General features: G+C 51.4%; 1 protein-coding gene across 7 annotated transcripts in view; it reads right to left on the bottom strand.

Moving 5' to 3' along the window:
- The window catches only part of VAV2 (vav guanine nucleotide exchange factor 2), a 109512-nt gene that overhangs the window by 65520 nt on the left and 16564 nt on the right, over positions 1–27428 (bottom strand). The gene's annotated exons all lie outside the window — the stretch shown is intronic.

Genomic DNA, 27428 nt, shown 5'->3' with positions numbered 1-27428 from the left:
CGTGGGTCAGGCCTGGGTGGGGGCAGAAGGGGCAGCAAAGGAGGGAACAGGTCCTGCTCAGCCTGCCGTCGCAGTGACCGGTGGGCATTTCCCCTGCAGAAGAAGGAGGGTGGCAGGCAGATTCTGCTTATCTTGTGTTGTAGACCCCTCCCCATTCAGCAAGAAGTCCGAACAAGGAAGGGGAGGCAGGAGGAAACTCCTTCCTCCTGTCCATTCAAGGAGGGGCAGAAAACGTGTCACCTCCAATGTGGTGAAAGGCCCAAGTCTCTCTCTCTCTCTCTCTCTCTCTCTCTCTCTCTCTCTCTCTCTCTCTCTCTCTCTCTCTCTCTCTCTCACACACACACACACACACACACACACACACACACACAGTCTCTCTCTCTCACACACACACAGTCTCTCTCTCTCTCACACACACACACAGTCTCTCTCTCACACACACACACAGTCTCTCTCTCTCTCACACACACACACACAGTCTCTCTCTCTCACACACACAGTCTCTCTCTCACACACACACACACACACAGTCTCTCTCTCTCTCACACACACACACACACAGTCTCTCTCTCTCTCTCACACACACACACACAGTCTCTCTCTCTCTCTCTCTCTCTCTCTCTCTCTCTCACACACACACACACACACACACACACACACACACACACACACACACGGCCAGAGGAGGGGCTTCTGCTACGGCAGCTTCATCCGGAACTCCTGGCGTGTGGCGCAGTCGCTTGGCCTTTCTCTCTGCCAGCACAGGGACAGGCCAGATTGCCCGAGGGACCCAGGCAGGCCAAGCAGAGGGGTCTGTTTTTGCAATGCAGAGGATGCTTGAGAGGGGATTTAAGAAGGCAATGAAAAGGGGAGGGGCCAAGAAATCCCCCTGACCAGAGTGAAGATACGGGGCATTGCCTCCTCCCATCTGGCCACAAGCCGTTCCAGGGATTGGTTAGCAAGACTGGCTAAAACAGCCCAATTTCACAGACGTTTGCAGGCCTGCTTCCTCTGCCAACAATCGCCCCCCCCCCAAGCATCCCTTTGGTTGAAATGACCAGCCCAGCAGATGACCTCATTTCTTGGCTATCCGACTTGAGGCTTTCGGTGCCTGGAAAAGAAGTGGACGCGCCCAGCAGGCCTTCCCCAGCCTCCGACGGATTTGTGCAAGTCACCTGGGACTCCCACACCCACATCTGGATCCAGATGATGCTGCACACAAGAGGGCTGGAGTGACGGGGGGGGGGGAGGCAGGAGTCTTTCACGGAGGCATATTTCGGCTTGCCCTCCACTTGGAAAGAGCTGCAGAAGATCCGCTGATATTTATTTTGCTGGACTCAAACAAGGAAAGCCCAACTGAATTGAACCAGCATTGTCTCTTTATGGGGAAACAGGAAAAGGACAATAATATTCCTAGGAAGGTGGAATTGTGAGGCGACTCTGGCCACCGCTCCACGCTTGCTCCCAATGGCCTCTCAAGGAGAAGCGATGCCCACATCTCCGGGAATCTCTGGTCCAAGCAGGACTGGTCTCTCTGAACGCTTCCCAGATCTTCCCAGGCTTTGAAAGCCTTCTTTGCTACTGCCGAGGCCTGAAGTGGTAGCACAGGGTGCTTTGCTGAGATGCCAGGGGCTGTGCCCGTATACTTAGCCCCTCTGGAGAAAAGCATCCTCACCCCCCTAATTCGCCAGGAGCAAAAAAGATTAGGCACTCGGGCAAAGACGCCAGCCAAGATGAGGCTGGCAGGCATTTTGTCTGTAGGTTTTTGTGGGGAGATCTGGACCCTGCAGGCCGCATGCTGGTGGGATCCTGTTAACCAGTAGGCCCGGGGGTCCTTCCAGGATTCTGTCACAAGCAGGCATAGAGAGGGTGGCCATGAACATTGTCCCTTTTAAGGGCAGAGAATTAGGCTTTTGCAGAGCTCCAGTCTGAGCGTTATAAACATCCCCATCCCTTTCCCTGCCCACTGCACAATGCTAGACACAGCTGCCCCACCTATTGGCTCCCCATTCAGAAACCCTGGGGGGCTATGAAGATCTCCCCACCTGCAGGACAGGGGCCAATCTTCTCCTGCTGTCTGTCTTTGGCAGATCCCAACTAAGCAAGCGCTTAGCAAGCAAGCGTTTCACAAAGAAGAGGGGGTCACGTTATTCTCCAAAGCGCCAGAGGGCAGGACAAGAAGCAACGGATGGAAACTAATCAAGGAGAGCAGCAACCTGGAATTAAGGAGAAACTTCCTGACAGTGAGGACAATTAACCAGTGGAACAGAAGTTGCCTCCAGAAATCGTAGGCGCTCCATCACTGGAGGTTTTTAAGAAGAGACTGGACAGTCACTTGTCTGAAATGGTATAGGACAACTGATAGAAATATAAATGAAAGGAAAAAACTTTAATTCTAGAAGACTGCACACTCAGAAGCTGCCACTGATCCTTCCAGGGCACCATTTTGCCTCCTCCAGCAGCTACTCCAGATGCCACCCCTGCCATGATCACTACTGGCCACCTCACATCTAGGCTCTTCTAGCACCCTTCAAAGAAGAGAAAGAGCCCACCGGGTCCTCCACAGCAGGACCTCACGCAGCCTGGCCCTGTTCACGATCAGGTGGAAGATGCATGCATGGCTGCCTTTCCTGATGGCAAGCCACAGCGGTGGGGGGGGGAGGACGAAGCCACTGAATCTCCCAGTCACTTTCTTAAACTGGTCCCACATTAGACTGGAAGGAAAGCAGCATCTCCCGCCTGGCCAGTACGGCAAAGGACGGCTCGGCCATTGGGGCCACCCAACACCTGCTGACCAGAAGGGCCTGCTCACCTGCACCCGCCCAGCTCTTCCCCAGCGCCAAAGGACGTGTCCAAGCAACAAAGGGGCCAAATTAGGTGAATGTGACAGGGGCCAAACTGCTGTGTAAGCAGAAGAGGCAGCACCCATCACAAACATATGTCCTCGGCCTGGAGCAGTTGTGCAACATCTAAAGAAAGAAATGAAACCATTGCCCACCAAAAAGAACATCCACACCCGTCTGCCCAAGAGCCCAGGAAGACATCATGGGAGTTGGGGTCTTCCCCACCCCGCCGCCTCCCCAACAAAAGGCACCCCACAAGAGGTGCCTGGCAGCCATTTTCCTGCCGGGTTTAACGCTTTCAACATGTGTCCCTTTCCCCCTGGCCTTGGTTCCCGCCAAAGTCACCTTCCTTGGACCAGGCCTTTTCTACACAAGACATCAACGCCTTTGGACAGGCTGGCAGGCGGGAGGGCGAGTGGCAGGAAAGCAGATCCAAGTGGGACACGCATCGGTTCCCACCGACTATTCCAAGGTATGTTACAGCTGATCCTTGTGACAACCTTGTCGTGTTTTTGCAAGTCATGCTTGCGAGAGATTCCAGCTACCCTGACATCTGCTGCAAGGCCCAACCAATTCCTCTCCTGTCTTGCTGACAACACCTTATTTGTTGGGAGGTGGGAGGAGGCGGGGGAGGGGGCAGGGGGCCTGCTTCTCTGACCCCAATCCCACCGAAGCGAAGTGCTGTCAAGGGAAGGAGAAGAGCCAGAAAAGAAAAGAATCCTGGAGGAACAGAAGAGCATATTTTAATCAACACAGAGGGAAGGTAGGCCAGATCCTCCATTGGCATCAAATTCTGAAAGAGAAGATGGAGTAGAAAGGACGAGGAATCCTGTGAAATAAGGTGCAACCACAAACCAACAGAATTTCTAAAATGCTGGGGGGGGACATAGAGAAGGAGCAGCATCCAACCAAAGAATGAAGCAAAACCAACTGCCATAAAATACAAGTATCAGAAACAAGCTCCCCAGGGTCTCTGACACTGGAACCAAGAGGCCGCTGCAAGGCCGGTGTGTAGAGCTCCCCTCTGGCCTGGCCCCCTGAGGAACCTCCAGGCACTGCCCCTTGCCAGCCCTTCCCTTTAAGAGCGAGCTGGGGACCCTTTCTTCAAAGGGGGTCCCCCCTCCAGAGCAAGGGCTCTCCGAAGCAGCCTGCCCCAGTCAGTCAGTCCCCTGTGCCCTTCAGGTACCTCCTACCTGGCAAGAACCAGCTCGGCAGTGGAGTTCACCTTCTCCACCCAGGAATGGACATTCCAGTGAGACACGCGTCCTTCCAGTCGGTGCCCCCCCCCCCTTTGTTCTGCAATTCCAGACCACTCAAATACGGCCTGACTTCCCTTGGTTCCCTACAATTTAAATCTCTGGCAGGTCTATTTGCCTTGTTTTGTTTTAAAAACCAGCATGCAGGTTTGTTTGGAATCACAACGAGTTAATAGGCTCTGGGAGAAAAAACTGAGATTTTCTCTAGACACAGGCCCCTCCCACTCCAAAAGATCAATTTTCATTTATCTGCAGTCAGCTCCAGCTGCTTTCAGCCTTCCTAAATAAATGCCAAAGCATAATGAGTTTTGAACCAACTCTCCTGGAAGTCACAAAAATGACAACTGCAGAAAAATCAAGAGCGCTTGGAGGCAAATCCAAATGGCAGCGTTTTAAGGTGACTCCAGAGCAGAGAGGGCTGTGGGCACAGAGAACATGTCTCTCCCCCACCCTCACTTTCCCCCTCCTACAACAAAAAGAGCAACATGGCCCCTTCCTCACCAGGAAGCCAACAGCTGGCAGGAAGAGTAGTGTCCAGCCAGAGTACCACCTCTGGTTCCTGGAACTGGTCAAGTCCCAGCTGTGGGGCTGGACTCCTTAAGCAAAGACTAAGAGGTAACAGAGGGCAATGGCTGAGTCAGTCCAGCTTCCTCTCTTTTTCCTGGCTTTGAATAAACCCTTCACAAGAGGAATTTCTACCAGCCAGCCACCACAGACAGCAGCTGTCCGAATCCAATTATATTTCATCTCTAGTTATTGACTATGGAAAATCCCATTTCTGCCCTCTCTGGATTCTGTCATACAATGAAGGTTGGTGAACAAAGGGGTTTTATGGCCCTCACTTCCTTTGGTACAACTTCAAAGGGATTGAATGTGGATACCACCAAAAGGACTAACCATAACAATGGGGCCATCAGCTTTCATCTACTCCTCTCTGAAGTCTCCCTTCCACCGGCAGTGAGGAAAAAGGGGGTGGAAATGTAACTCCTGGGATTGTCGCTGGAAAGATGGTGGGATGGGGTGGGGCTGCTGGGGATGCCTTAAAATCTTGAACCGTAGGGCTTGGGCCCCAGGTCCTGTCTAGAACACCTGCAACCATTTTCTCTTAATAAAGGATGCCCATTGGAAGAAATATTCCAAGAGTTCTGTCTTCTTAAGATGCAAAGTGGGGTGGGTCCTTACATTAGACAGGACCTCCAAAATTACTCCACCTTGAAGGGAGAACCTTGCTGGGGGACTTTGCAAAAATTACCATGTCAGACGGCGGAGCAAGGAAGAGAGAAAACTCCCCAGAAAGGGAGCCGCTGCCCCAATGAAACCCTGCCAGATGTCGGGATCTGAGAGGTCAGATTCCTCAGGAGAAGAGGTGGTGGAGACATGGGACCACAAACCTCGGTGGTCAATGGGCATTGGAAAGAAAGGCGAGTGGGAAAAGAACTCAAGAAAGGTGACCCTGAGGCGGGGGGCCAATCAACCAGAATGGAAGCAGAAGATGGAGAAATCCCTGCACGCAAGTGAAGAGGAAGGGAGCTGGGCACCGTACTCGGGCTGGATCCTAGAGAAAGCTATCGACCTGATGAAGAGAACTCTCATCTCCCTAGGAGAGGAGAATTCTGAGCCCTACGTCTGCCCCAGCTCCTGGAGCCGCAAAGGGAGAGATACCGAAGGGGAAGTGGAACGTGCAGCCCCGGGGACATCTGCTGATCCAGTAGTCCCACTCCCTGCCGACCCACAGATGGTGATCTGGATGGAAGACACTACCACCGACAACGAAGGCACCGGTCCATTCAAAGACTCCCACCACTGGACATAAAATTCAAGGGGGAGCCCACACGCTTGGGGTTTTTCCTAACCCAAGTCCTCAGCTACATGGAGAAATATGGGCAGGACATCCCCAGCGACAAAGCCTGTATCCGGATCGTGCAATCTGCCCTGGACAGGCCGGCCGCAGATTGGGTGGTGAACTTGCACGACTCCAATGCCCCAGAGTGCAACGATTTCAACCGTTTCATGTCCTCTCTGAGAAGGCAATTTGGGGACCCCCTGGCTGATCGCAAAGCCCGCAAAAGGATAAAAATGATGAGGCAAGGCAAACGCCCGGTAGCTGAACATACGCAAGAATTCCGGGCCATTGCCAGCAAACTGAACTGGCCAGAAGACATCCTCCTTAGCCATTTCAAAGACGGACTAAATTATGACCTATATGACGCTTGCCTGCCCCGAGGGGACCCACACCAACTTGAGGAATGGTATGTCTTGGCAGAGGAAGCAGAGATTGACATATTGAAGAGGCACCGCTGAGGAAAACAATGGAGCCACTAAACCAATGATGGTAGACTCACAACTGGCAGCGCCAGTAACCACCAGAGTCCAAGCTCAATTAAAATCACAGCTGGGCAGTCAAACTGGAATTGAATTCTAGAAAAGTTTGGAAACAGATGAATGGTTCCAGAAAAACAAAAATGTGTGCACAATGAGAGACGGGCTGCCTTGGATGGGAGAAAAGCTATATATACCAACAACCCAAAGAGTCACATTCATGCAGCTTTGCCATGACACAAAATCAGCAGGGCATTTTGGATTTGTAAAAACATTACACTTAATTAAACGGCAATTTTGGTGGCCATCCATAAAAAAGGACATAGAAAGTTACGTGGCCAGCTGCCCAAAGTGTGCAAGTGCAAAGAGGTTGCAAGGGAAATCGCCCGGACTGTTACAAACAGTAGCAAATCCCTTAGCCCCCTGGATGGAAGTAGCATGGATTTTATAGTGGAATTATCAGAAAGCAATGAGAACACTGTTGTCTGGACGGTCACGGACTTGTTTTCCAAACAGGTGCACTGTATCCCTTGCCAAAAGATTCCCACCGCAAAAGCCTTAGCAAAACTTTTCATCCAGCACATTTACAGATTGCATGGGGCACCCCAGCGCATCATATCTGATAGGGGAGTGCAATTTACGTCTGCATTTTGGAAGGAATTTTTATCCCTCTTAGGGACCACTCAGGGACTGACATCTAGCCACCACCCACAAGGGGATGGACAATCAGAACACTGTTACTCAGTACTTGAGCAATATTTAAGATGCTTTATTAATTTCCAACAGTCCGACTTCTTTCGCAGAAGTTGTGTACAATAATGCAGTCCACTCCAGCACAGGTTACACTCCTTTTCCAATAGCCACCGGTCAAAGTTTCAACCCCATGCCAGAATTAACCCCAAACGAACCGGCAATCCCATCACTGAAGGAATGGATGGAGAAATTACAAAACACCTGGTCAATAATTAGAAAAGCCCTAGATGAAGCTAGGCAGACATACAAAGCACAAGCCGATAAAAAAAGGGTTGAGCCTACACCATTCATTATAGGAGAAATGGTGTACTTATCTACAAAATACCTAAAGTCCCTACAACCCTGTAAAAAACTTGGACCAAAATATATAGGGCCTTTTCCAATTAAAAGAATCATAAACCCAGTAACAGTAAAATTAGAATTACCCCAAAATCTCAGGCAAATACACCCAATTTTTCATTGCAGCTTGCTGAAAAGAGAGCATCAATCATCGTTACGGCCAAAAATCCTCCCACCACCACCTCCAATCATGGTGGAGGGCGAACAACTCTTCGAAATAAAGGAAATCCTAGATTCTAGGAGATATCATGGAGCGACTCACTACCTAGTTGCATGGAAACACCTCCCTGCATCACAAAATGAGTGGGTCCATAAACGTCATGTCAGAGCCCCGAAGCTATTAAAGAAGTTTCATACAGAGTATCCTAACAAGCCTGACTAAATTTTATACCTGTTTTGTTTTTCTTTCAGGTGGATTTATCTTATTTTTAAGGGGGCAGGATGTCAGAATCCAATTATATTTCATCTCTAGTTATCGACTATGGAAAATCCCATTTCTGCCCTCTCTGGATCCTGTCATATGATGAAGGGGAAGGGGGGTGAATAAAGGGGTTTTATGGCCCTCACTTCCTTTGATACAACTTCAAAAGGGACTAAATGTGGATACCACCAAAAGGACTAACCATAACAATGGGGCCATCAGCTTTCATCTGCTCCTCTCTGAAGTCTTCCTTCCGCCGGCAGTGAGGAAAAAGGGGGTGGAAATGTAACGCCTGGGATTGTCACCGGAAAGATGGTGGGGTAGGGTGGGGCTGTTGGGGACCCCTTAAAACCTTGAACTGTAGGGCTTGGGCCCCAGGTCCTGTCTAGAATGCCTGCAACCATTTTCTCTTAATAAAGGATGCCTGTTGGAAGAAATATTCCAAGAGTTCTGCCTTTTTAAGATGCAAAGTGGGGTGGGTCCTTACAGCAGCCTTGTCTGAAGATTGGGGGAGAGAAGCCTCTGCCTCCTCCTCCTCCTCCTCTTGGAAAGGACTTTCCAGATGGATCTAGAGAGCATTTCAATGGTTCCCAAAGGATCAGGAATGTTGCCAGCCATGGATCCTTCTCTATGAGGTCACCCCCACCCCTCTGTGCTCCCATTTCACTCTGGGTGACAGCTGGGATGGTCTAAGTTCCAAACAATGGTTTGGGTGTCAGCCTAGACCACACCTCCATTCTTTGCAAAACATCGGAGGAGGAGGAGGAAGAGATAGAAGGGTCTCAAGGAGATCCAGTTTGGTGTGGTGGTGAAGAAATCAGGAGACAGTGAGTTCTAGTCCTGCCTTAGACATGAAAGCCGGCTGGATGACTTTCGACCAGTTATCTCTTTCAGCCCATCCCATCTCACAGGATTGTTGTTGTGTGGAAAATAAGAGAGGAAGGAGTATTAGGTATGTTTGCTGTGTTGAGTTACTTATATGAATTGATAGATGAACATGCGAGAAACAGCAAGCAGTTCTTCATCATGGCCTCCACAATACATAGAGCAAATGCTTTACACCAAGGAGGGCTGACCTCTTAAAAGCTGACCGAATGCCCAATGTGGCATGCAGGTGGCTGTTCAGTCTGCTAAGCTAGAGAAAGGGGCAGAGCTGAGCCTGGCACAATTTCAGGAGGGGAAGACGTCAGAGGGAGGATGTCAAGGGCACCACCAGCACACCCAGAGCAACAGCACCTCAGAGCTTCACACTGGAAAAGCTGAGAATTTTCTCAAGGACCCTCAGTGAGCAAGGAAGTTCTTCATCCCAGGGTGGCTTCTCGGAAGAAAAGGATGTTGGCCTCAGACCTCAAGCCAGGCTCAACTGTAATATTCTGCTGCCCCAGAAACTCAACCTTGTAATCATGACAGCAGCAGCAGCAATTTCAAGAGCTTGTACTGGGCAGGAGGAAGACCAGGTATGTCAGCACCACGTTCTAGGATTCATTAATGGTGAAAGATGATGGGCGATGCTCAAATCCAGGCAGGTAGGCAAACAATGTGCATCACCTGAGCGAGCAGTGCAGGAGGTAGCACACCTATTTAAAGCAATGTGCGAGCTTCCAATCACACACACAGACATAAACACACAACTCACTGCCCTGACTTTACCTGAGGATTACCAGAATTGGAGGGCTTCCCATCCTGATCAAAAAGAGGGGGCTCGAATAGTCAGCTCTTAAGAAGTCCTGGAAGGAGCTCGTGTCCATGCAAGAGCAGAATCCATGCCAATTCCGGAAATACTCGTAAGGAACTATCAACCGGCCACCCTCACATCCCAAGAAAGGTCACTTGACCATCATGCTTGGAGGCTGCGTAGCTGCTTTCTTTCAAGGTCAGGGGACGCAGGATGTCCATAGTCTTGCTAAGTTTTACAGAATAAAACTGCTACCTACTTCATTGGATAAAGGAAGGTTCTCGCATGAGGCCTTGGTCTCACTGAAAAGGAGGTTTCTGTGCATGCACAAAGGGTGCCAGCACACCAAGAAAGTGTGTGCCAGACGCAGAAGTTCTCCTGAGGACTGTTAGGACCCATGGCAGAAGGGGCTACAGCTACTGCCTCAGGGTTCCCAGGCCAGTCTTGGGGGCTCCTTGTGCTCATTTTAATGGAAGGAGCCAAATCACCCCAGAGACAAACCAGAAGGGGCATTGTCTTACCTGAACGCCTTTTCTCAGCATGATGATGTAGAATCCACTGATGGGTAATCTCAGCCTTCCTGCTCAGTTAAGACTAAGTCAGAAACTTGCCACGCCTCCTTGTGGACTGGATCTTCCCCAGTTTTTGACCAAGGTGAAGCAAAACATGACGGAGTCCGACGCATTGGCTCCTCCTACTATGACAACGGCCCAGACAGCCTCTAAGGGTGGGTGTGGATTCTACATCATCATGCTGAGAAAAGGTATTCAGGTAAGACAACGCCCCTTCTCCAGCATGATGAGTGTAGAATCCACTGATGGGACATACCAAAGCCACTCATGTCCCTATGGGAGGGAACTAGTCTGGGCTTGTATCTCATCGGAAGAAAGTACCTGTTGTAACACCCTTCTGCCAAATGAAGCAGCCACAGATGCACACTTGTCCAGTTTGTAGTGCCTGATGAAGGAGGAAGGTGATGACCAAGTTGCTGCCTTGCAGATTTCCTCAATGGACGCCTGGGTAGACCAGGCAGCTGATGTAGCCGCACTGCAACTGGAGTGGGCAGTGATGCGGCCAGGGACCAATAGGGATTGAGAAAGGTAAGCATGGGCGATGCACGCCCTAATCCACCTTCCAATGGTCAAAGAAGAAACCTTCTGACCCATGGAAGCAGGTTGAAAGGAAACAAACGAAGCTTCCAATATACAAAAGGCGGATGTTCACTTCACATAATAATGCAGAGCCCTGCGTATATCCAGTTTATGCCAGTGTCTTTCCAGTCCGTGCAATGGATTGGGACAGAAGTCCGGAAGCACTAGCTCTTGAGACGTATGGAACCAGGTATTAACCTTTGGAATGAAAGATGGGTCTAAACGAAGCACTACCCTATCATCGTAAAAGGTGCACAGGTCACTCCTGACTGAAAGAGCAGCCAACTCTGAAATACGCCTGGCTGACATGACTGCAACCAAAAAGGCTACTTTCAGGGAAAGTAGTCTTAAGGAACAAGACTTGAGAGGTTCAAACAGCGTTGAAATTAGTGCTTGTAGCACCCGTGGTAGGTCCCAAGAGGGATAGCGACGGACCGCAGGCGGTCTATCGTTAGTTGCCCCCTTGAGAAAAGAGCTTACTGCCGGATGTTGGGCTAAGGCAGCGGTTCTCAACCTATGGGTCGCGACCCCATTTGGGGTTGATCGACCATTTTTCTGGGGTCGCCAAAGGCGGCGATCCGCCATTTTTCGCAGCGCCGCGCACGCGCGCTGCACATGGGGCCGCCGCCGCGTATGCGCACCGTGCATGGGGCGCTGCCGCGCACGCACGCCGCGCACGGGGGCGCCACGCATGCACATCACGCATGGGGGCGGCGTGCACGCGCGCTGCACGAGGGGGGCGGCGTGCATGCGCACCGTGCATGGGGGCCACCCCCATGCGCACGGTGCCGCGCATGCGCAGGTTTGTGTTACGGGGGTCGCCATCACACAAACGTTGAGAAGCACTGGGCTAAGGGGACCAGATTGTCACAGGTGAGGACCGGGGATAAGGCCACAACCTGTCTGCGGATAGTGTTAACCCCTTATCTATACCCTCTAACAGATAATCCAAGATGTTAGGAATGGTGACAGAAAGTGGTTGGAGGTGGTGCTTAGTGGCATCATATATTCTATTAGTCAAGGGACATCTGGAAGCTTGGATGACAGAAATCACGCTGGACAAGTAGGATTGTCTAGTTAAATTTCTCCGCTCAAGTGCCAGGCGGCTAACTGGAGCCACTGGGGATCCGGGTGTCATAGTGCCCCCTGGCTGAGGGAGGTGCGGTCTGGAGGAATCCTCCATGGCGGTGAGACAGAAAGTTCCACGAGGTCGGCAAACCACGGGCATCTCAGCCAGTGTGAAGCAATCAAGATGACTTCCGCCTGCTCCTGAAGCAGCTTGCGGACAGTTGCCGGAATCAGTGGAAGGGGAGAGAATGCGTACAGCAGCCCCTCGGGCCACCTGCTGTGAAGAGCATCCGTCCCCTCCACTCTTGGGGATGGGAACCTGGTGAAGTACCTGGGCAGTTGGGAATTGTTCAGGGAGGCAAAAAGGTCCAACTGTGGTTGGCCGAATCTGCCCGAGATTTCTCTGAACAGAACTGCCCAGGCGCCACTCTGAGTGGTCCACCGTAGACCTGCTCAGGGAGTCCGCTTGATCGTTCGCCTCCCCCGATATGTGTTCCGCTTTGATGGAACCTAAGTTGAGCTTTGCCCAAGAGCCCAGACTGTGGGCTTCGAGCATAAGGGACCTGGAACATGTCCCTCCCTGTCTGTTCACATGTACCTTCATGGCCACATTGTCTGTCAATACCAGAATGTGCTACCCCACTACTACAAGGGAGAACTGGAGAAGTGCCAGGTGAATGGCCCTGAGTTCTAGCCAGTTTATGTTGTGGCTCAAGTCCGAACTGGACCATTGACTCTGGGCTAGATATGTCTGGAGGTGAGCACCCCATCCAAATAGACTGGCGTCTGTGGTCAGGGTGAACCTGGTAGGCTCCTTGAAGAAGGAACCCTTGGCCAGTGCCACTGAGGTCCACCATAGAAGAGAAGACAATGTGTGTCGTGGGACCCTCACCCTTCTGGTGGAAGAACTTATGTTCCGCTTCTGAAATGGAAGAAGGAACCACTGGAGTTCTCTGGAATGTAGTCTGGCCCATGGAACAATCCCCATGCAAGAGACCATCTTCCCTAGTAGTTGTGACAGTTGGACTGGGGAACTACCTTTTCTCTCCGTACACGGTGGACAAGGTTCCTGATGCTGTTTCGGCGTTCCTAGGAGAGGAAAACCTCGCACAGACTTGAGTCTATGACTGCCCCCAGGTGGAGTAAGCAAGTTGAGGAAACCGTGTGCCTCTTCTGGAATCCGTGAACCTGAAGAGTCCTGATGGTGATTTCTAGGTCTGATTGGGCCGACCGGAAGGAATGGGATTGGATAAGGATATTGTCCAAGTAGCATTGAACGTGCACCGGAATCATTCTCAGATGGACGGCTAATACCGCTAAGATCTTTGTGAATACCCGTGGTGCCGAGGAAAGGCCAAACGGAAGCGCTTTGTACTGAAAATGCCGATGCGCGTGACAAAACCGGAGGAATTTGCGGTGCTCGGGGAGGAAGCTTCTGTTAGGTCTATTAGAAGGTAAGCTTCTGTAGGGTCTATGGAGGATAGAAAATCCCCTCTTCTGACACTGGCGAGAATGGACTTGAGAGTCTGCATCTTGAACCTTTTGTAGGTCAAGAAGCGGTTGAAACCTTTCAAGTCCAATATCGTCCTCCAGCCCCCCGAGGCCTTTGGCACCACAAACAGGATGGAGTAAAACCCCTGTCCCTTCTGTTCGGTGGGCACTGGTTCGATGGCCTGTATTTCTAGAAGATGGGAGATGGCCGTGGACATGAGTTCTGCTTTGGTGGCGTTTCTTATATTGGGACAAGCTAGGAAACGCCCTGGAGGTATTGATAAGAACTCCAGGGCAAGGCCATGATGGATGGTATCTATGACCCATGAGTCTGTGGTGGTGGTCTCCCAAGTGTCGCTGAATAGAGCCAGATGACCCCTATGGGAGAGAACTCCCTGGAGTCATTTGTTCTGTCCATATGGACGGCCTCCAGACCCCGAAAAGGGCCGCTTGGTTTGGTACTGGGAATGGGCTCTGGGGTTTTGGAGATTCTGTTGGCAATCCTGTCTAGGGGGAAAGGTTCGCGAAGTACGGGACCAATCCCAGGATGGTGCGGCCCGGAAGGGCTGTCTCCAGTCCCAGGCGGCCCCAGCACGAAAGGACTGCCTTCGGAAATATTGTTGTGGTTTCCTGTCTGCCCTCCTGGAAGGATGTGCAAGCACCTTGCATTTATCTTTTCCCTCCACCAGATATGGTTCGAGAACTGGGCTGAAAAGGTGAGTGCCGCTATAAGGGGCGGTTGCCAAGCGCCACTTGGACTTCAGGTCAGCCCGCCACTGCTTTAGCCATAGAAGTCTGCGAGACGAGACTGTGGCTGCAATTGATCTGGCTGAGTATCTGGCAGAGTGTAGTAATGCATCTGCCACGTATTCTGACGCCGCGACCAATTTGCCTAATGTCTGATGTGCACGCACCTGGTCCAGGGGAATAAATGACTGAAGCGCGCTGAGCCACATGATAGACGATCTGGAGAAAAAGGAAGATGATGTCGCTGCCCTGACCGACCATGCTGAGGCTTGATGAGCCCTGCGGAGCGCAAATTCAAATCTTTTCCTCCGCCTTCAGGGCCTCTGCCATATCTCCTGGAATGGTGGAGGTAGAGAACAAAGAGGTTAGAGGAGTGTCCACAAGCGGCATCTCCAGGAGGGTAGAGAAAGAAGAAGAAACGTTGAACAGTTTTTTCTCTGTCCCACTAGGGTTGGGGAGAGTACCTAGGGAAGCCCATTGCTTTTCCACCATAGTGCGGAAGAAATGTGGGCAGGGAATCCGTTTTTCCTCGACCACTGGCTCAGAGAACAGAGGGTTCAACTCCTGAGGGTTTGTGGTTGTCGGCTTAGGATCCTGTTCGGGAGTGATGTTGGCTGAAGTACAGGCCTTCAGCAAAAGTGACCTGAATAAGGAAGGATCAAATAAGCCAGAAGCAGGGGATGGATCCGGAGCCGCCTCCTCATCTTCGGACATGGGCAAGTCCGAAGTTTCGAAGCTCAAAGAATCCTCCTCTCCCACCTGAGAAGACGTGTCTGAATTGCCCGACCTGGGAAACAAGGCAGGCCCTGTCTGAGGCAGAGGTGGGGGGGCGGAGGCATCTGTAAGGGCCGCTGACTCATGGCTGAGGCCATGTATTGTGAGAAGGCTTGGTTCATAAATGACTGAAATTGATCCTGCCACACTCCCTGTTGATCTGTTGGGCGGAGGTCAGCTGCCGTAGGTGTATATGTGGCTTCCAGGCCCTGGTTAGTTGAAGGGGATGAGGAAACCCCCTGAGTGTCTGCAAGAGATGAAGGAGGGGGATCAACCTGTCCAGTTTCCCCCTGAGGAGACCATGCTCTAGGGGCATAGCTGGGAGGCGCAAATTGAGGCTCAAATGGTGAGGGGTCCAGTGGAGCGGGGAAAACTTCTGCCCCACTGGAAGTGAGCCTTTGTACTCTGGAGAACTCCTTTTCCAACTCCTGATGTCTCCTCGAGGCCTCTCTCTCAGCAGTTTTGGAGTGCTTCTTGGTGGACAATTTAATTTAATTTAATTTAATTTATGAGACTTATATACCGCTTTAAGTGCAAGCACTCTCTAAGCGGTGTACACCAGTAAGCAATGTATATATATATATATATATATATATATTTACATTGCCCCCAACAATCTGGGTCCTCATTTTACCTACCCCGGAAGGATGGAAGGCTGAGTCAACCTTGAGCCGGTGAGATTTGAACCGCTGACCTGCTGAACACAGTCAGCTAAAGTGGCCTGCAGTACTGCACCCTAACTGCTGCGCCACCTCGGCTCATCAAGGCCTTTGCCTTAGATTTTTTCTCCCCCGCTGCTTCTGAATTTTTTTCTGCTGGGGGGGAAGAAGAGCCCTGTGATGGCTGAGTAGTTGCACTATCTGCCATTGCCACCTGGATATTCCGACTAGGAGATATACAGGTAAGGGGGGAGAAAACAACGCAGATCTGGTTGTCAGAGAAGGAAATCCCGGGCTCTGAACAACAGCAATGGCAGACAGCCAGATAGACACCTAAGACTATCTGTTAGACCCTGTGACACAGTGCCACGCAGCTAGATAGAACAGGTAGTGCAAATAATACCCCCTCCTTGTGAATGGGTGCAATGAGCAAAGATTCAAACCTCTGAGGTAAAACCTGATTGCAAAGATGTATCCTGGCCCAATACTCAGGTATGAAAAGCCTGAGAAGCCTTGACCAGTCTGATAGATTGATCACTAAAAGCCAGAGGCCTGACAACAATTTTGTAGATAGGCCACGATGCAAAGGAGAATCCAAAATGGCGGCCGCCTCACAGATCCTCAGTCCTGACTGAGCACATTGATAAAATTAGGCCTATGTTATAGGCCTGGAGCCAAATATCAGAGGGGCCCAGTGTGATAAATTTACCCTTTACCGAGGACTCCACAAGGCTGAAGAATTCCCCTTTACTGAGGACTCCACAAGGCTCTCAAAATGGCGGCCGCGCCAAAATTAATGGTCATTAAAGGCGCAGCCTGCTTCCCCAGCCTTAAAAACTCTGAGGGAAAACATAGTTCAGTTTAGGCCCCTGCCTCTGTACATGAAATTAAATAACTTGCGATTTGCTGTCAGGCTGGTGCAATCCGAATCGCGAGGGAAGCCGGCGATGGCCTCACGGTGATGGCACGCTCCTGCAAGGCCGTCCGGACTGCAAGGAAGTTCTCCGTGCCCACGTAGTGATGGTGCGCTCCAGAAAGCCATCCGGCCACCGAAATTAAACTCCACGTGGAGTATCAGGCTTGGGGCAGCCGTCCTGAGCCTCCTGAAAGGTCTGCCTCCGATATGAGGCTTGATCAGCTCGAGGCCAGGAACGGCCCAGGTGGAGCCTGGAAAGCTCACTGGGCCCAGACAGAATTCCTTGCTATCAAATTTAAATTTGTTTAGAATGGAGATTAAGATCAATTTAGAGCCAAATTACATAAAAAATTTGAATAAATCTATATAAAACTGTTTTCAACTAATCTAATTTCAGAGGAGCCAAAGGAATTGCGTCCTGCTGAGCGAAGACTAAGTCAAAAACTGGGGAAGGTCCAACCCACAAGGAGGCGTGGCAAATTTCTGACTTAGTCTCAACTGAGCAGGAAGGCTGAGATTACCCATCAGTGGATTCTACACTCATTATGTTGGAGAACTACGGGTTTTCCCAGGTCCTCACCTGGATAGCTCAGAGAGCCTCCACCTGCTCAGCCACCTACACCCTTCCTGGGTTATCAAGGAACTGCAGGCAATGCAGGATCTTAGCAGATGTCTGGAGTGACAAGAGCAGAAACTAAGCAGCAAACATGATTGAGCACAGCTTAAGTTTATTGGGAATGTTTTGCTGTGACAGTGAAAGAAAAAAAGGGGGAGGGTCCCTGCCTCCCTTGAACTTGCTGGAACTCGCTTGAGGGAGATGCTTTGGTTGACATGAGAGCTGCTCCAGACCAACAGGGTTGCAGAAGGCTTCCTTGACTCATTTGTGGTGAATTGTGAAGGCTTTGTGGTTTTTCAGATATGTTCCTCAAATCCATTTCCAGACTAATTACTCTTTTAGCACACAAGGCAAGAAGAGGCCAGCACAGCAGTTTATTATACATTTGCTTGATCAGTTTCAACTTCTTTCCCTGGGGCTGCAAACAGGTTGCCGGTATAAGAAGGGGCTCTCCCAGTAATCTAGAACCAGCTCCCTTTGGGCTAACCCTGCCCAGGAGGGATCAATTAAGAGAGAGGCTAATTACAATAATTAATGCTTCCCTCCAGTGGGAAAGATGCCTTGAAGGGATAGCAATGTGTCTGCCTTCTCCAAATTATAACTCCTTATTTCCAATTATAGGTATTCTATTTATCATTTCCAGCAAATACGGTAGCAGAAAAATCAAGCGTTTCTAGATGAAACCGATTTCCCAGATCTTATTCTTACAGAATAACAGTGTTGGAAGGGACCTCGGAGGTCTTCTAGTCCAACCTCCTGCTCAAAGCAGGATACCTTATACCATGCTGGACAAATGGCTGTCCAATCTCTTAAAGACCTCCAGTGTTGGGGCATCCACAACTTCTGGAGGGAAGCCATTCCACCAATTGTTCTCACTGTCAGGAAGTTTCTCCTTAGTTCTAGGTTGGACCTCTCTTCGATGACCTTCCATCCGTCGCTTCATGTCCTGCCCTCAGGTGCTTTGGAGAATAGCTGGGCCCCTTCTTCTCTGCGACAGCCCCTCAGATACTGGAAGACTGCTCTCATGTCCCTCCCTGGTCCTTTTCTTGGTTCGACCTAGACATACCCAGTTTCTGCAACTGTTTGTATGTTTTAGCCTCCAGTCCCCTAATCATTTTTGTTCTTCTCTACATTCTTTTTAGGGCCTCAGCATGTTTTTGTATCATGGTGATCAAAAGTGGATGCAATATTCCAAGTGTGGTCTTACCAAAGCAGTATAAAGCGGTGACCTGGATAACATCCCTCTGTGGATGCAGGGCTGTGTTGGCTTTTTTGGCAGCTGCAGGAGGAGGAGACCAAGCCAAGGGGACAGAGCAGACTGAAATACTGTACAATAGAGATGCCAACATCGAAGGTGTCTTAGAAGAAATTCCCTCCGGTGCCAGAAGTTAAATCAGGACTCTCGACAGCAGCAAGTTAAAAGACTACAGGGGGGGCATGGAAGGCAGCAAGACATGGAACTGGAGACTCGTGGAATGCAGAAGCAGCACTAGAAGGATTTGGCCAGTTCTGCCAAGAAATTCAGAGGACGGGAAAGGCCCGTCAACATGCCAGTTCAAAAAAAGGAGATTTAACATACAAACTATCGTTCAATACCCTTTATTTAACATATTAGCAAAATAATGATTAAGATCATTCAACTCAGATTAAAGAGTTCTGCATGGAAAGAGAGATGCCAAATGTTCAAGCTGGTTTTAAGAAAAGGACAATGGATACAATACTTGTTGTGACTATGATGAAGGAGAAAGTTGTTTTTTTATTTTGCTTTTTATTTCTGCCCCACTTTCACCATCTTTACCAATAGCTCGAGGTGGCCTGTATATCCACCCCACACCCCCTCCTTCTATTTTCCCCACAACAATAACAACAACAAAGAGGGGTTGGGCTGAGAGACAGAGAGCAACTGGCCCAAAGTCCTCCAGACATCTTTCATGGTTGGCAGGGTTTGAATTTATGGTCTCTCTACTTTCTAGCTCAGTGCCTTAACCACGAGACCAAAGTGGCTCGGATACATTTATATATCTTTCAATTTACTGTATTCTTTTTTCTTTTTTGTTTTTCTATTTTTTTCTTTTCTATTTTTTCCTTTTTAAGATTTATAGTAGTATTTATAGTTTAATTGCAACATTTAATAAAATTACTGCTAGCAAAAGAACTGACAGTGGTGAAGAGCAGCTGCCTTTCAGGATCAGGCACAAACACTCAAGAATGACACGGCAGAGCAGCCACAAAGACCTAAGACAAGCTGTGCAAACACCAGGATGGGTCACCGTCATGCAAGAGGGCTGCTCAGGCTTGCACAAGGACAACTGGGGAGTGTGCAAACCCGTGGGCATCCGAGAGAGAGAGGGAGAGGGGGAGAGAGAGAGAGAGAGAGAGAGAGAGAGAGAGAGAGAGAGAGAGAGAGAGAGAAGGGGGAGGGAGGGCTTCCCCCCTCTGGCCTCCAGGGTCTTCCCAAGGGACTCCGCAGGACACACGGAGGAGGGAGGTTTCCTGGGGCTGTAAGGAGCCCAGCTCCTCTTAGCAGCAGCAGGCCTCGCTTCCCACGGGAGCACCGCATTCATGTGAACGGCTGCCAGTTGCCTCCAAGGACAAACAGAAAATGTCCTGTTTGTGGAAGTGGAGGGTGGGTGAAGTCGGAAGCACACGGCCTCTTCTGGGGCTCCTTTTGCAGACCCTTCTTCCATTCATCTCCCAACCGTGGATATTTTGCTGGCATCTCTTCTTCCTCAGGCACCAATATTGTTTTTACAGAAGATCCAGCCACAAAATGAAAGGGAACCTGAGGGGGGGGGAGAGCCGGACCTTTCCAGCTCCAGAGAGAGCCCTGCTGGGAACCCCGCCAGCCGGCTGCTCCCAACTTTGATGGGCACAAGGTCTGCCTGCCACCAACGTGGCCCTCCTGTTGTATAAACAGAGGGGATGCTCAGAGAGAACAATGGCATGGCTGCCTCCGCAGGGGCAGTGAGGCATCAGTTGTATTTTGGCAACAGCCCCCTTCAAGAGTGCTCCGGCAGACACCTCCCCAATTGGGCAGGATGGGGCTAAGACTGGGAGGGGGCTTTGGTCCTCTACCCCCTTCTCTAGGGTCAGCAGAACTGGACACACGTCCTAGAAGAGGGTCCCCAGATGGTTGGGGTCTCCGAGGAGAAACCACCTTCAATCAAACCACCTTTCTCTCTCCTTAATGGATAAAGAAATGTAAAGAAATGAAGTCAATCAAGGTTGGGCTTCCTCCTGGCCACGGGTCATTAGGCTTCCTCGCTTCTTCTCGGTCCAACAATGTTGGCCTGGCTCAGTTCCCAGAGATGCTCCCAAGCTGAGAAAAAGCAAGACGGGCATTTCTGGCTGGATCCCCAGGAGAAAAACGGTTACGAGAGAAAGGCCTCTTCTGTTTAATACAGAAAAGTTCTTTGTGGAGCTACCCAATCTCCCAACTTCCTTTTTCAGCGAAGATTTTGGAAATGGGCAGGGGGGCTTCAGCTACCGAGGACCCCAGTTGTCAGGGCTGACCAGGAATCAGAGCTGGTCTCACATGGAAGCAGCGCTGCTTGTACTGATGGACGAGGGATGTTGATGGTTCCTGGAGGGGGAGGAATGTTCAGTGCCATCAGGCAGGTATCCTGGACCATCTGTGAAATTGGCAGGCACCATTTCAAGTGGCTCAGCTCCTCCCTAGGCGGGCATGCCACTTGCTATGTTAGGGAAGAGCATTCAAGACCTTCACACCCACACACCCACACTGTGCAACTGCAGAGGGCTCAGCTCTACCCTCCATTCTACTGAATGCCTCCCCAAAGCCCGGAGAGATGATCCACGGGTGGCGGACGAGGAACCGTCCACATGCTGGAGATGCTGCACAGGTGGGAGGCCTGGCTCGGTCAGACAAGCCCAAGGAAGCCTCTGCAAGACATCTTTGCTGACAGCCTTCTCTGGAGCCACGCTGGGGAAGACGTTCTTGAACAGAGCAGTGGAAGCGGGGTGGGTGGGGTGGGAGGGGGGCACCCATGCCACTCCTGAAGGGACTCCAAGAAGCCCCAAAGTCTTGTTGTGATTCTGTGCCAGCCTGTGCTCCCAACAGCGGAGTCTGAGGAATCTGAGAAGGAGGTGGAGGAGGCATTTGGGGGGCCATCAGGGGCAGAGGGAGGCTCTGATGAATTACAGGACTCACTTCCCCCTTCTAAGCGTCACCTGTTTTAGAGGAGAATCTTGACTGGTGAGATTTTCAAGACTCCAGGAAGCACGAGAAACACACCTAATGCTCCCCCCTCCCAAGATTCCCCAAGAAGAAATGAAATGGACCGCCAACTTCCTTCTTTAGTTCACAACTGGATCTAGACCAGTGCTTCTCAACCTGTGGGTCGGGACCCCATTTGAGGTCGAACAACCATTTCATGGGGGTCGCCAAACAACGCAGTCCACCATTTTCCCCCCCTTTTCCTTAGCTGTGCTACTCCCTTTTATTCTATTGGCTTTTGAAAGCCAATAGAATAGACTCTCTTGAATAGAGTCTAATTCTATTGGCTTTCAAAAGCCAATAGGAATTGTCCAGGCTGTCTCTGCCCTGCTGAGCCCGCCAAAAGTCCCATTCTGCAAACGGTGCTGCACCAGTTGAGTAGTTCTCGACTTATGACCGGTTGAGTAGTCCTCGACTTAGACCGGTTGGGGGTCGCGGCATTAAAAAGGTTGAGAACCACCAATCTAGACTTTTGGGGGGAAGCTGTGAAGTGCTTGAACCCAGTTCTGCCAAGAGCAGCACAGCCTTCCAGACCAGCGTTACAGGATCCCTCGCGGACTCTGTAGAACCAGCCCAAATAGAAGAGCTTTCAGCTGCCACCAGGGCAGAGGCAACTTCGGCTCCTCTCTTCTTCCTCCTCCCTCCTGAGATGTGAGCAGCAAATTGTGGATCTCCAAAAACAGCCAACGGGCAAAGCAGCCAAAGGGGAAGGCCACAGGAGGTAAAACTTCGCAAAATGGAAACGGGGAATGGAATCTGAAAGTCAGTTTGCAGAATTCAATTTTTTTTAAATTGATGACAGTGCTTAAAAAACACCAAGACACATGCGAGATGAAGCCAGCCTGCTATAATTTCAGTTTACCTGCATCCCCGGCCTCCCCCATCCCCACCCTGGTTGCTTCTTGAATGCTGGAGCTGCTGTTCTCTGCAGGCTGCAGCTCCCACAACATCAACAGATCACACTAGACAGAGTGAGCGCGTTCTGGATGTTTCTCTGCTGAAAAATGGACCGGAGCAGGCAGGCTGCACCTGTCCCATCCTGCCCCGGTATGCTCCAGTCACCGGCCTCTGTTGCTGCAGCACCTGGGGCTCAGCATGCCATTGGCAGCATCCCAGCCCCTGCACACCTGGGAACATGGCTTCCAGCCACTGGCTCTCTGGATGCCAACCGCCCGCCCCCCCCCCAAGTTGCTAGGATGCCCCCTCACCAACCAGGAGCCTCCATTGTTTAACCTGGGACTCCTGAGGTTTTCCCGCACTCTCTTCTTCGGGCATTGGGTCAGACCTTCCACAGAAGCGTTAAAAAGGAAATTGCTGGACTCTCGTGGCTTAATCCTCCCAGAGACCCTCCTGCAAAAAAAGATGATACGCGAAGCCATAAAATTAATGGAGCCCTCAGCCACTGAAGTGGAAGTGCAGGAGGAAACTGCATTTAAAAGGGAGCAGAGAGAGTGAGAGAAGAGAAAAGAATACAAGGACCCAAGGGAAATCACACATTCAGTCTCCAAATATTCCCTTTCAGGGCTATGAAATAGCAATTTAACTCTGGGAGTCTCCATGATCAAAAGGTCTGCCTGACCATGCCAGTTGCCCTTAGGCTCCAGGGCCACTCAGAGAAAGGATCATCTGGACAATCATCCACAACCAGTCTGGTTCTCTCTCTTCCCGACTGTCCAAGGGAATGCCTGTATGAAGGTAGGCCACAAACTGGGGGCTCCCCTGGCTCAGAGATTCACTCAGCTGGAATCTGACCCTCTCCATGGCTCTCCCTCCACCTGGCCTACCTCTCAAGGCTGTTGTGAGAACCCAACTGCAATTAAAGAATACTAAGGACGACAGTCTCTGGCCAGTTGCCCTCCCCCCCGATGGGACTAGAGAAGCAGACTCTCAACTGCTCAGAGGGCTCAAGGCACTGAGAGAAGTGCAGCCCCCCCCTCCAATTCTCTACCTCTGTTTTGAGGGACCTCTCTGGAAGGCCCACCCTTCCTCCAGGGCATCCAACCCGCCCAAGATACTAGGGCAGTGGTTCTCAACCTTTCTAATGCCGTGACCCCATAATACAGTTCCCCGTGTTGTGGTGACCCCCAGGGGTGTGGCCAAGTGGGTGTGGCCACCAATAAGAAGGAGTAGGACAGCTAGGGAAAAGGGAAAAAAATGGCGGACAGCGTGGTTTGGCGACCCCCGTGAAATGGTCGTTCGACCCCCACTGTACTAGGGGAAGGGAACAGCCCCACAACCTCACCTCTTCACAGCCCTCCCCCAGGCCCTGAGCCAAGCTGAGCCTTTACGGGGGGGGGGGGCAAAATCAAGACTGTGCTGATAAATACAAGGTGGCAGCTGGAGCCATACACCTCCCCCCACCAATAAACACATCAATAATTCTGCCGGCAGCCAACAATGGTCCCCCGGTCACTGGATCCTGGGCTTTTCCTACGGAGGGGCCCCGGAGACTGCTCAACCTTCCAGCTCTCTTGCACAAGGGCAGTTCTGCCTTTGGGTCCAGCTTTGGGGCTGCCCCAGGTGTCCGCTCCCCTTCTTCTTTTTTCTTCCAGAAACTCAACTGTGGCCGTGGGAACCAGATGTCAGCAGAAGATTCGCAGAAGCTGCTAGATGAGTGGCTTCACTGCAGACAAGGAAAAAATGCCACCAAGGGGAGAGTCCGCCTGTTGCAGACGCAGAGACCCTGCCCAGTCCAGGCTTCCGGCCCAGGACTTCAGCCGCCCGTGGTCCTCCTCCCACTTGCGGGGGAGGACACAGCTGCCCCAGCTTCACAGAGTCATTCGGTCAACTCCACAGGACTGGTGGCAGTGCAGACCCAAAGCCTTTTCCGGGTGCCACGGCTGCCACTCCCGCCTCTGCCTTTGCTCTGGCCCTTGTTGCCCTGCTCCTCAAAGAGGGGGGTCAGCCAGTTCCCCCCCCCCTTCCACCTGTCTTTTGCCCTCCAGCGGAGCACGAAGACCCAGACTTTGGGATGGCAGACTGACCATTGTCCCTCGCACCCTGAGGATCTCCCTCCCTCTCCAGGCTGAAAAGGTCTTTGCTTTCCTCCTGTCCTTCTTCCTTTCCTGCAACTGACATTGTCTGGCAAATGTTCCAGTCATGAAGTATTCAACAGTTCAATTATTGTCTCATAGCCTTGAGAGGGAACACAGGGAGGCTGGAGACGCCGGGTGTCTTTCTGTCTCCATTCTGAGCAGCCAAATTTGGCCAAACCAACCGCTAGCAGGTGCAACAGTCCCTGAGCAGATGTTTCCATTTTCAGATGAATAAAATCCCTTCCGAGAATCATGAATCAATTCAGATTCCCTGCTTGCTCAACCGTGCAAGAGTGAAGGGCTGCCTCAGAGGGCCTCCCTGGGTCTGTTCCTGCCTCAGCCGTGTCCCTGCAGGCCGGGCACATCTGGCCTCCTGCAGACATTTCGCCCCAGGCCAGGGAAGGCTTCCTCCGTGCCATGGGGAGGGGGTGGGGTGGGGAGGAGGTCGTCTTGTGGTATTTGTAGCCTGGGGGATTCCTCACAGCTACAAACAGGGGGTTCCCACAGGGGATTCCCAGACCAGCCCACTCAGTGAGAGGCTCCCAATTTCAGCCCCACCCAAGGGAAGGCCTTCCTAGCTCTAAGGCGCCCCTCCTCCTTCCCCATTGCAATTTTCCCTCCAACTGCGGCGGAGCGACTGGGAATGGTGAATGGTGCCCCAATGGATTTGTGCCTGGCCCTTCCAGCAGGAGCTGAAAGCATCGGGGGACTTTCCAGGGGACAGAAAGAACTGCAGCCTCCCTCCCAGAAGTAAAAATGCAAAGTCCTGGACTCCAGGAGGATCCCACACCTACAGCCACTTGGTCTTCCTGGGGCTGAGCCCCACCACAGCCCCATGGCAGATGCTGGGGAAGGGCCTGCATGGCGGACCCGGACAGAGGCACAACCATGGCCACCCTCAGCGCCTGATCACGTCTCCCCACTCGTCACGGGACGGTTTCCTCAGAAGCTTCACTATGATGGGAGCAGGAAAAGCCCCTACGGCTGAGTCTCAGGCTTGACCTCTCCCCCCAACACTGCCTGTAACTGAAGGGCCGCTGAGAAGGAAGACCACCCTGACCCTAGCACAGGGCCTTGCAGCCCTGACCCCCTGAGGGGGCAGGAGGACATCAGGGTCAAGGTCCCAAAGGTGCTTTTTTAAGAGGCAACTGGACTTTTTCTTTGAAAAAAACAATCATGACAGTCAGGACCTGGATGATTGAGAACCGTCATAGACATCAGGGTCAAGCGTATCAAAAGCTGCCAAGAGGCCAAGGTGGGTCAGGAAGAATGCACCAGCCCCAGCCAGAGGCCCCTCCAAGCAGGATCCTTCTTGTCCCAGGACTTAATTACGGTTGGGGGCTCTCTGTGAGAGCCCCTCAGAGCAGTTTAGGGTGGCAGACAAATCCAACAGAATTATTCTCTGCTTGGCCTCATTTCATTTTCCGTGACGCTCACTTCTAGAGAAAGCAACGGAACTTCTGCAGCTGGCCGTGGGAGTGAAGCCTCGCCCCCATTCTAATTCAAAGCAAGTCTATCCCAGTCATTAAAATCAAAATGGAGGCTGTTGAATGAAAGGGTGTTAGATATGGGCTAACAGGAGCCTTCAGCATCAGGGAAGGTGCTCTTGCCCATCCCGGCCTGGTGCAACTGTACAGCGCACAAGTCTCACAGTCTAAGGCAGTGCTTCTCAATTATTTTCTGTCGTGCCCCCCAAGGAAGAAGAAAACATTTCGCGCCCCCCGCGCGACTGTAAAAAATTTTTTTCTGTACAGAGGACCGATTTCTGGGTCCAAAAGTCACACGGGCGGGTTTGGCCAATCAGGATAGAGCATCATGTCTATCCAATCGGGTCCTTTGCATGTGTCACGTGTGTTGGCAGTCATGTTGTCCTCCGCGTCGGGCTGCCGCTTGCGAGTGAGTCGGATGATCCGATCTAGAAATCCAATATGACAGTATTTGCCGAGGTCAAACGAGCCCCCCTTTACGGAGCCTCGCGCCCCCCCTGGGGGGCACGCCCCACTATTTGAGAAGCACTGGTCTAAGGAGACCATCTGCTCAAGAGTGCCACCTCTGAAAGGGGATCTGGGCCTTCCTCATCTGCAGGAACTAACCTGGTCCTTTTTGGATGCCCACCAGCTGACAGACAAGGGCCCTTTTACCCCTGGTGGGACTCCTGCGTGCCCAAACTCCCAACCTCTGACCTCAAACCCTGGATCAGCTGCTGAATGTGCAACCACGGAGTACTCGACACCGAGTTCCAGCCAATGATGCAGCATTGTTTGCACCCTGTGCATACCCGAGAGAAGACCAGGAACTCCTCTCCACAGCGGGCAGCAATAGGGACCCCATTCAGCTGAACCGCTGGCAGGCATGCCAGGCACACGCTGCAGCCAGCTGCACAATGACTTAAGATCCATCATTAAAGGTCTAGAAGCTGAAATGTGCTTTCTTGCTAAATGAACTCTCAGATTTCGGAGGAATTATGAAAACAGCGCCATTGCCCACATCCACACCTACGTTTCCGTGAAAATATACACTCTCTGGTCCAGGCACAAAACTAATGAAAATAAATATAATTCTCTTTAAAAAACAGGGAACTCCAAGCGCTTTGAGGACAGAGTGACTTTGTGTTGTGCAACATGCTCAGCCCGGCTAATGTGAAATAGTAGGTTTGTGGTTCAGGGAACTCAAGCTATGCATCACTGAGAAGTAGAAATCAAGAGATAAATGCAAAGAGAAAGAATTTAAAGCATTATTACAGAGCCACAGCCACACAGCCTGATCGCTGTGCAGTCAGCCAGTGAACCTCTTAATTCTTCTCCCGAGTCCACACGAGTGTCTACACGCATCGCTTGCAACTGTTTCCCCTGAAACAGCTCCTGGCAGGTTTGGACCTGGAGTCAGGCTGAAGAGAGGCAAGGGGAGCTCAGCGAGGCCCCTTCCAATTTGGGTTTCCCAACAAGAAAACACAGGCTGAGCTTCTTTTCCTCTCTCACCCCCCAAGGAGCCCAGCGCAGCACATATATTTACACCCTTGCCCCTCCCTGTGAAATGTAAAAGCCTGCAATGCACCAGCTTCAACGTCACCCGTTGGGGAAAGAGCTTGAGCCAAAATTGGGAGCTCAACGGGCGAGAGGGAACATGCC

The sequence above is a fragment of the Crotalus tigris genome, unplaced genomic scaffold (genome assembly GCF_016545835.1).
Source record: "Crotalus tigris isolate CLP2741 ecotype Arizona unplaced genomic scaffold, ASM1654583v1 scf7180000018142.649072, whole genome shotgun sequence".
Classification (NCBI taxonomy): Eukaryota; Metazoa; Chordata; class Lepidosauria; order Squamata; family Viperidae; genus Crotalus; species Crotalus tigris.
Note: the sequence above shows the minus strand (reverse complement) of the source record. Positions and strands in the feature narration are given on the sequence as shown.